The sequence below is a fragment of the Littorina saxatilis genome, linkage group LG2, assembly GCF_037325665.1.
Source record: "Littorina saxatilis isolate snail1 linkage group LG2, US_GU_Lsax_2.0, whole genome shotgun sequence".
NCBI classification, from domain to species: Eukaryota; Metazoa; Mollusca; class Gastropoda; order Littorinimorpha; family Littorinidae; genus Littorina; species Littorina saxatilis.
Genome location: NC_090246.1, coordinates 75,739,685 through 75,747,546, shown reverse-complemented (window position 1 = coordinate 75,747,546; position 7,862 = coordinate 75,739,685). Strand labels below are relative to the sequence as shown.

At 40.0% G+C, this 7,862-nt stretch overlaps 1 long non-coding RNA gene across 1 annotated transcript; it reads left to right on the top strand.

The window, feature by feature from the left end:
• Positions 1-71: 71 nt before the first annotated feature.
• On the top strand, positions 72-7,100 carry LOC138959731 (uncharacterized). The gene is made up of 3 exons (XR_011453790.1): positions 72-322; positions 1,174-1,369; positions 5,378-7,100. It is a non-coding gene; the product is annotated as an uncharacterized lncRNA (long non-coding RNA).
• Positions 7,101-7,862: the final 762 nt, after the last annotated feature.

Genomic DNA, 7,862 nt, shown 5'->3' with positions numbered 1-7,862 from the left:
TTCATGTCTCACTCAGTCTCATTATTCTGACACCGGACCAACCAGTCCTAGCACTAACCCCATAATGCCAGACGCCAGGCGGAGCAGCCACTAGATTGCCAATTTTAAAGTCTTAGGTATGACCCGGCTGGGGTTCGAACCCACGACCTCCCAATCACGGGGCGGACACCTTACCACTAGGCCAACCGTGCCGGTATATATTTTTGGTACCTGGTTCATGATCTGTTCAATTTCAAACTAAGCATGCACAAGTTTTAATTTACTTTCATTCTGTATGCAGGTACCAAAAGCCCGACATCACCGGAGGAAAATACAAGCAAAGGTATGCACGCATGTCTTCAGTGACTGAGAATGTTTATGGGATGAATGAGAGTTGCCTAAACTTCTACTGCAATATGTTTAAGGCATTCATCCCCATTTCATTTCATTCAATCCTATTAGGCCAGTAAAGGCACCCCACTTGACTCTGTGGTACTTTTTTCCTGATCAAAAATTTCTTTCACAGTGGTCACATGACGATGCTCAAGCAAGGGTACCCCCCAAATCGACCTGACATAAAAAAAGGAGTACCCCCCAAAAAAACCAATAGTTGGGAAAAAGAACCCATCTATCTTTCTCTCTCTCTCTCTCTCTCACTGTCCGTCTCTTTCTCTCTGTCTTTCTCTCTCTCTCTCAATCTCTCTCTCTTTCTCTCTCTCTCTCTCTCACCCCCATTGGTTTGTATATGGGTCTGTGGCCTTAGTAATATAAACCATTATCTTTCTCTCTCTGTTCTATTTGTATGTCCGTGTGTATATATGATTAGAGTAGTATGAAAAAGAAAGAATTTCTGTAATGCTTATGCCACAAACCTTGTAAAATAAGATTTGATTCAATTTGGTCTTCCCCCTCTTCCATTTCAGGCAGTTTTCTTTGTTGTTGCTATAACTGCGAATAAAAGGTGTGTCATTATTTTTTATAAACAAGGAACATAGTTTTTGTTACTGTGAAAGAATTTTGGAATTGTTCTCTAATAGTTGGGGGGATGCTGTCCTGACCCTGTTGAAGGTCGGCACTTGTATATATATATAATATATTTTGTTATTATTATAAGGACCTTTAAACTAACCCCTCTTTTTCCTTTCTTTTGTGATGTAGTTTCCAACTTCATTATTCAAGTATCATGGGTTTCAGGAGTCAAAATCCAGACAGAGGGCAAGCGATACTTTTGTATCTTCTGCGAAAAGTACTTTGCTCAACACCTCAACCGGCACCTCATAAAAAGCCACAGCGAGGAGGCAGATGTTGCTGCGGCCCAGGCTCTTCCGGAGCCCCAACGCTCGCAGGCCCTCTTGATCATCCGAAACCATGGCAGAGACGGAATTAATTGGTATGTGTCCTGCAAGGAGCTAAACCAGATCACAAGTGGTCATGGAAAGCACTTGTGCACCATTGTGCCAGTACTGATTTTTAGACTACAATAGCTAGTTTTCTTATATACTGATTGCAAAAGATAGTACAGGGGTACCTGCAATGACTTGCCAGAAGTGTCCTTAAATTGAAGGTGGCCTGTCATGTTGACGGGTAATTTTGGTAGGGATAATAGACAAATGGACAACAGAAAGCGTCAGCACACTCTGGTTTACGTAAACTATCAGTTTCTGAACAGACATTGCCAGGTTTTTTACGCACAGTACAAACACCCTTTCATTTAAACACTCACCGCTTGCGAACATCCTAAGTACCCTCCGTAAAGAGCTAGCATTTTTTTAAGATTTTATTTTTGCATGGCCTGCAGGATTGTCTAGTACCAAAATCAGACGCTTTTTGGCGCTAGTACTAAAATCTAAATAATAAATTGACGACTTGTAACACAAGCATTCATTAATCCTAAAAGATTTGTTTTTCATCAAAAAAAGATCAGTACAACTCGAAGTTTTGAAAAATGGACAAAAAGGGAGTCCGGAAGCTTGTCACGCAAAGAAGTGTTTCCCGAAGCAGACACATTTTTTGCATTGAACTTGCTTCTTTGAAGCCAAACTCCACCGTTAAGTTTGTGTGACTCGCAGTCGTTGTTGCATTTTAGATTCAGAGTTACACGATAATGTTCTGATGCAGATAAGGCGAGTCGCATTGAAATCAGAAACTGACGACTAGATTGTGAAAAAAAAGGAAAGTTGATCACACCCCGGGGTCCACGATGGCTATGGCGTTAGATAAACCATGCAAAAATAAATTCATTGAAAATTGCTGGCTCTTTACGTAAGGCACCTCAGATATTCTCAAGCGGTGAGTGTTCAAACAAAAGGGTGTTTGTACTGTGTGTCTTTGATGGTTTGCGGGAGGCTTACTGTGCCTTAAAAGGGATATGTGGTCTCTCATCGGAGAGGCCACACATTGCAGGTACAACTCCACACACTTTTTAACTTTGTGACTTTCATTGCCGTGCACTGATACACTGAGCACAAAAAAGTAAAGGATATTTTTTTCAATGGTATACCCCAGATAACAGCAGTTATTTGGTCAGAAATATACGTGAATTTGAAAATCAGTCTTTCTTCTGCTCAAAAATGTGTTTCTGGAATCTGAGCAATATCTGGGTATGATGTCACTGGTCCGTGACCACATCTACTCTCAAAAATTGTGTTTTTTGATGGCTTGATTCACTTTCAACCGTTGAAACAGTGACTTAAACTGAATATTTTACATTTTTTACATTCGAAAGTTTATTTGGTGTCTTACCTAATGGTTCATACAAATTTCGTTCAAATCTGTCGCGCTGTCAGGCTGATCTAGTGTGTAAAACAGAGCGACCACAAAACTGAAAAACAGCAAAAAATCAATGGTTTTAATGGTGTTTTTGCTGGGTAGCTGCAGGCTCTCCAAATTTCACAGAACTTAACTTTTTGTGCTCAGTGTACATACAGCAGACTTGCGCTCTTCAGTCTCTTTGTTTGTATGTTTGCTTAATGCCCAGTCCACCACAAAGGGTTATGTATCGATTGGACATTGGATTTCCCTTCTTTGAGCCATGTGACGTCAGAGGCATACAAAACTTCATATTTTGGCGTTTCAGGTTGACCGAAACTTCAAAGGAACTACAAAACACACGTCATGTGTTTGATTGCATGTGTGTGTGCTGTTCAATGTCAAAACAACAACAAAGTCAGTACATGACGTGTGTTTTGTAGTTCCTTTGAAGTTTCGGCCAACCTGAAACGCCCAAATATGAAGCTTATGTGTTTGATTGCAAGTGTGTGTGTGCTCGTTCAATCGTTAAAACAACAAAGTCAGTACCTGAAAGGAATGCAATCGATAAATAAATGTTATTTGCGTTTTTGACCAAAATATGACATTTTACACAGATCAAGACAGTCATTGTTCTCCGAGACTGCGCTAGCAGTCGAGGTGAACAATGACTGTCGAGATGTGTGTAAAATGTCATATTTTGGTCAAAAACGCAAATAACGTATAATATCAGGGCGGTTGCTCTTCAGTGCTCTTCAGTGTAATGCACCATAAAAAAGGAGTCACACTACACAAATTCTAACCTGTCTTTGATGCAATTCATGGTCTCATTGATTTTTGGGTTGTTCTTGTTGATTATTTTATTTTATCATATTCGTTCCATTTCCTTGTATTAATACACACCCCACAAAATAATTTTTAAATCCAACCAACATGGTGGTTTTTTTTTTTACTCACATGCGAAGCAAAAGTGAGTCTATGTACTCACCCGAGTCGTCCGGACGTCCGTCCGTCCGGAAAACTTTAACGTTGGATATTTCTTGGACACTATTCAGTCTATCAGTACCAAATTTGGCAAGATGGTGTATGATGACAAGGCCCCAAAAAACATACATAGCATCTTGACCTTGCTTCAAGGTCAAGGTCGCAGGGGCCATAAATGTTGCCTAAAAAACAGCTATTTTTCACATTTTTCCCATTTTCTCTGAAGTTTTTGAGATTGAATACCTCACCTATATATGATATATAGGGCAAAGTAAGCCCCATCTTTTGATACCAGTTTGGTTTACCTTGCTTCAAGGTCAAGGTCACAGGAGCTCTTCAAAGTTGGATTGTATACATATTTTGAAGTGACCTTGACCCTGAACTATGGAAGATAACTGTTTCAAACTTAAAAATTATGTGGGGCACATGTTATGCTTTCTTCATGAGACACATTTGGTCACATATGATCAAGGTCAAGGTCACTTTGACCCTTATGAAATGTGACCAAAATAAGGTAGTGAACCACTAAAAGTGACCATATCTCATGGTAGAAAGAGCCAATAAGCACCATTGTACTTCCTATGTCTTGAATTAACAGCTTTGTGTTGCATGACCTTGGATGACCTTGACCTTGGGTCAAGGTCACATGTATTTTGGTAGGAAAAATGTGTAAAGCATGTGAGTCGTATGGGCTTTGCCCTTCTTGTTTTACCTTTCTATGCCCTCCAGCAAGAAATAGTGGACAGCGAGCTTTGCTTGCTTCCAAATTTATATTAATGAGCTAATTATAACATTTAATCATCATCAAAAACCTTGTCAATGCTTTCAATGTGTGTGTGATTCAGAAGTCGTTAGGTAATCTGGCAGTCATTAAAACAAGGTAGGGGTCAAATTAAAAGTTTTAAAGTTGCCACAGCGCTCCAAAAACTCAATAATGTTTGTTGCGGTTTTACAAAATGTGATCCAGATTCACTGAAGGGGGCCGGGGACTCAAAATAACCATTTTTTCATGTTGGGAGTCGTTTAGCTATGTTTTAGATATGGTTAGCTCTGTTCAATCAATCAATGAGTCTTATATCGCGCATATTCCGTGGGTACAGTTCTAGGCGCTCTGCAGTGATGCCGTGTGAGATGAAATTTTATACGGCCAGTAGATTGCAGCCATTTCGGCGCATATTTACCTTTCACGGCCTATTATTCCAAGTCACACGGGTATAGGTAGACAATTATTAACTGTGCCTAAGCAATTTTGCCAGGAAAGACCCTTTTGTCAATTGTGGGATCTTTAACGTGCACACCCAATGTAGTGTACACGGGGGGAGGTTCGGACACCGAAGAGAGTCTGCACACAAAGTTGACTCTGTGAAATAAATTTCCGCCGAACCTGGGATCGAACTCACGCTGACAGCGGCCAACTGAATACAAATCCAGCGCGCTACCAACTGAGCTATATCCCCGCCCGTTAGCTGTATCATTCTGTTTTTTTTCTTTTCCTCTCACTTTGAAGGCCTGGGAATTATGTATTTTTGTCAGTATTGTTTTTTATTTTGTATTTTGTACGTTATTGTCTCCATGGAAGGTGTGATTTTTTGGGTGCTCATTTTTTGTAGTCTTTAGCATGTACAACAAAGGCATTTTGAGGAACAGCTGTCAATTTCTGTTTCAGGGAACTACAGCAAGTTCTCGAGAGAAGAAGAGAAGGCCGTGAGGAAGCTTTTTCAAGCTTCCATTTTGGGAGGAAAGCTTCCAGGAAAGAAACAAATTTTGTTGGGCATTGCAGGCAGCCAAACACTGGAAGGGAGATCCTGGACCCAAATTAAAGATAAAGTGGCAAATGAAAAGAACACATGAAGCACATGTACTAAATTTAACTGTTATTTCCTACTGTAATATTAATTCCATTTCCCGCAGTTTCCTGTCACTTTGAGGGAAAACTGCACTTTGGTTTGTGCAGTGCAGTTCTTTTGTCAGTTGTTCTCCTCTTTATTTGTTCTATCGTCTTTCTTCTTCTTTTTTGTGTGTGTACTTTTGTGTTTTTGTGCCTGAAGAAGACCCTTAGGTCGAAACGTCCCTGTTATTTGTTCCGTGTTCGTCATTTTAACGTGAGTACATTGCTTTTTGGTCTCTTTATTGTTCCCTCTCACGTGCAGTCGCCATTGTTTAATACTTTGAGGGAAGTTAAAAGAAATATTTTTGTCGACAAGCAAAGTGGTTACAAGCCCCCCGGTCATACACTTTTTTTTTTCGTAAAGCACAGATTTTTTGCTCCCACCCATGCAGTTGGAAAACCTTTTCAAATCTCTTGTGTTGTTTTAAACTTTTGCTCTAAACATTTGGTATGACACAAATTTTGAAGTGAAAATTGATTCGGATTACAGTATCACTTGATTATGTTTCATGATTTTTGAGTCACTTGAGAAAAAGTGACTCTATGTAATCGGTCAGTGTTAGTCTGTCCGGCCGGCCGTCTGGCCGGCCGTCCGTAGACACCACCTTAACGTTGGACTTTTCTCGGAAACTATCAAAGCGATCGGGCTCATATTTTGTTTAGTCGTGACCTCCAATGACCTCTACACTTTAACGATGGTTTCGTTAACCTTTGACCTTTTTCAAGGTCACAGGTCAGCGTCAAAGGAAAAATTAGACATTTTATATCTTTTCTCGGAAACTATCAAAGCGATCGGGCTCATATTTTGTTTAGTCGTGACCTCCAATGACCTCTACACTTTAACGATGGTTTCGTTGACCTTTGACCTTTCTCAAGGTCACAGGTCAGCGTCAAAGGAAAAATTAGACATTTTATATCTTTGACAAAGTTCATCGGATGTGATTGAAACTTTGTAGGATTATTCTTTACATCAAAGTATTTACATCTGTAGCCTTTTACGAACGTTATCAGAAAAACAAGGGAGATAACTAGCCTTTTCTGTTCGGCAACACACAACTTAACGTTGGGCTTTTCTCGGAAACTATAAAAGTGACCGGGCTCAAATTTTATGTGAACGTGACTCATTGTGTTGTGAATAGCAATTTCTTCCTGTCCATCTGATGCCTCATATAATATTCAGAACTGCGAAAGTGACTCGATCGAGCGTTTGCTCTTCTTGTTTTCTGGTTTACCTTGTTTCTTTTTGGTGTAAATATGTGGACGTCTGCACTGACAGATGTCATGACAGCTGTCCTTTGTATGAGATTGTCTGGGTTGTGGATAACTCCCATTGATCATGACTTTTGTATGGACCCGCAGCATTGTTACGTGTATTTGCTCTGTCCAGTAGGAAAACATTTTTAAGTCTTCTTGTGTTGTTTTAAACTTTTGCTCTAAAAATGTGGTTCCCATTGAACCTCAGTACAGATTATGGTTTGCAAAATATATGTTGCTTACTTGATTCTTGAGAATTGTGTTTGTTTTTGCTACCCCCGCGGGTTAGGGGGAGTCCCATATTGGTTGGGACGAGAAAGAATTTACCCGATGCTCCCCAGCATGTGGTAAGAGGCGACTAACGGATTCTGTTTCTCCTTTTACCCTTGTTAAGTGTTTCTTGTATAGAATATAGTCAATTTTTGTAAAGATTTTAGTCAAGCAGTATGTAAGAAATGTTAAGTCCTTTTTACTGGAAACTTGCATTCTCCCAGTAAGGTAATATATTGTACTACGTTGCAAGCCCCTGGAGCAAATTTTTGATTAGTGCTTTTGTGAACAAGAAACAATTGACAAGTGGCTCTATCCCATCTCCCCCCCTTTCCCCGTCGCGATATAACCTTCGTGGTTGAAAACGACGTTAAACACCAAATAAAGAAAGAAAGTCTGTTTTCGCCAAGTGAGGGTGTGTGACTGTGGCTGTGAGTGTGTTTGTGACAGTAAATTCAACACTATGAGTGACAAAGAACTGAAGACTGTGTGTGGCAGGGAACAGGACACGTTGTGTCATTTGCCTGTAAGTGTAATCATTATATTTTGTAACCATCAAAAACAATTTCCCTTGAAATCAAAACACAATTTCCCTTGAAATCAAAACATTAACAAGTAAGAAAAAATGACACCTGAAAATGGCATTCAATGGTTACTCATGCTCTCTCTCTCTCTCTCTCTCTCTCTCTCTCTCTCTCTCTCTCTCTCTCTCTCTCTCTCTCTCTCTCTCTCTCTCTCT